Source organism: Bos indicus x Bos taurus, chromosome 7, assembly GCF_003369695.1.
Source record: "Bos indicus x Bos taurus breed Angus x Brahman F1 hybrid chromosome 7, Bos_hybrid_MaternalHap_v2.0, whole genome shotgun sequence".
Classification (NCBI taxonomy): domain Eukaryota; kingdom Metazoa; phylum Chordata; class Mammalia; order Artiodactyla; family Bovidae; genus Bos; species Bos indicus x Bos taurus.
Genome location: NC_040082.1, coordinates 68,459,663 through 68,462,086, shown reverse-complemented (window position 1 = coordinate 68,462,086; position 2,424 = coordinate 68,459,663).

The following is a 2,424-nucleotide window of genomic DNA, read 5'->3' as shown; positions in this document are numbered from 1 at the left end:
CTAGTTGCATCAAGAAGAGGCTACTCTCTCGTTGTGGTGCAAGGGCTTCTCACTGCAATGGCTTCTCTTGTGAAACATGGGCTCTAGGATGCATGGGCTTTAGTAGTTGCAGTATTGGCCTTTAGAGCTGTGGCTCAGTAGTTGTGGCCCATGGCTTTAGCTGCCCTGAGACACATGGGATCTTCTTGGAGCAGGGATCGAACCTGCATCCCCTGCAGTGGAAGGTGGATTTTTAACCACTGGACCACCAAGCAAGTCCCTCAAACTCTTTGAAACAGCAAATCTTCCTAGACTCTTGGATTATTCAATCATTTATTAAACTTTTATGAATTACTTGCTATGTTATAGATGTGCTTCAGTTTATGAGAGACACAGCATTGGCCAGAACATGAGCCCTTATCTCAAGGAGTTTATTTGCTAGTGGAGGAGAGATCTGTGCAGACATGAGTTCCCAGTCATAAGAACTATGAGATGACTCCACCCAGAGAGCCCTGCAGCATCTAGATGCAAATCCTAGATTTGAGCAGTGATCCTAAACTGAAGATTGTACATATGTAAAGAGACAAAAGAACATTTCAAAGAGAGGACCAGCACATGAACAGACATGAGTATAAAAGTCAGTGGAGATATCAGGAAGCTGTCAACACCAAATTAAGTATGCTTTACACTGGAATGAATAGGGAGACTATAAGAATATATATTTTATATATTAAATTAAATTAATTTAAAAATATTAAATTAAACTAAATATACTAAAATAAACAAAATATATTTATATATTAGATACAAAATATATTTTAAAATACCTTGCCATCATAAATTGATGAAAAGATATTTTAAATAATATAAAATGATAACATACAATAAATTTTATTAAATAATATAATATGTATGTATAATATGCTGTTGTTCAGTCACTCAGTAGTGTCCGACTCTGAGACCCCATGGACTGCAGCACGCCAAGCCTCCCTGTCCCTCAACATCTCCCAAAGGTTGCCCAAGTTCATGTACATTGCATCAGTGATGCCATCCAGCCATCCCATCTTCTAATGCCCTCTTCTCCTTCTGCCTGCAATCTTTCCCAGCATCAGGGACTTTTCCAAAGAGTTGGCCTTTCACATCAGATAACCAAAATACTGGAGCTTCAACTTCAACATCAGTCTGTCCAACAAGTATTCAGGGTTGATTTCCCTTAAGATTGACTAGTTTGATCTCCTTGCTGTTCAAGGGACTTCAGGAGTCTTCTCCAGCAACACAGCTTCAAGGTATCAATTCTTTGGTGTCTGCCTTCTTTATGGTCCAGCTCTCACAACTGTACATGGCCACTGGGAAAACAATAGTCTTGACTATATGGACCTTTGTTGGCAGAGTAACGTCTCTGCTTTTCAACACACTGTCTAGGTTTGTCATAGCTTTCCTCCCAAGAAGCAATCGTCTTCTGATTCTTAGGCATAGACATGTACACATATATACATGCATATAAGTATTATATTATGTATGTATATTAGATAATATACAATGAATTATATATAATTCAATATAAAATTAAATTTATACTAAGTATATTAATGAATAAATATCAATTTTACAATATTTTCTCCAGAATTAGAGTGATTATAAACTAGAGAAGGTCAAGGGATAGACACAAACATACCTATTAATAAGAGAAACTGCACATTCTCAACAGAAAGGTATGGAAATATCATATCTTATAACCAACAATTAAAAGACGCTTACTCCTTGAAAGGAAAGTTATGACCAACATAGATAGCATATTCAAAAGCAGAGACATCACTTTGCCAACAAAGGTCTGTCTAGTCAAGGCTATGGTTTGTCCTGTGGTCATGTATGGATGTGAGAGTTGGACTGTGAAGAAGGCTGAGCGCCGAAGTATTGATGCTTTTGAACTGTGTTGTTGGAGAAGACTCTTGAGAGTCCCTTGGACTGCAAAGAGATCCAACCAGTCCATTCTGAAGGAGATCAGCCCTGGGATTTCTTTGGAAGGAATGATGCTAAAGCTGAAACTCCAGTACTTTGGCCACCTCATGCCAAGAGTTGACTCGTTGGAAAAGACTCTGATGCTGGGAGGGATTGAGGGCAGGAGGAGAAGGGGACGATAGAAGATGAGATGACGGGATGGCATCACTGACTCGATGGATGTGAGTCTGAGTGAACTCCAGGAGCTGGTGATGGACAGGGAGGCCTGGCGTGTTGCGATTCATGGGGTTGCAAAGAGTCGGACACAACTGAGCAACTGAACTGAACTGAACTGATAACCAACAATTTGAAAATTTTCTGAATGACCTTATTAACAGTTTGTTTTCAGTATTTCCAACTGCCACCTTAACTGATATGTAATATATTGCATTCAAAGACTACAGCAAAATAATTTTCTTATCTTTAGACTTCTAATTTTTTCTAATC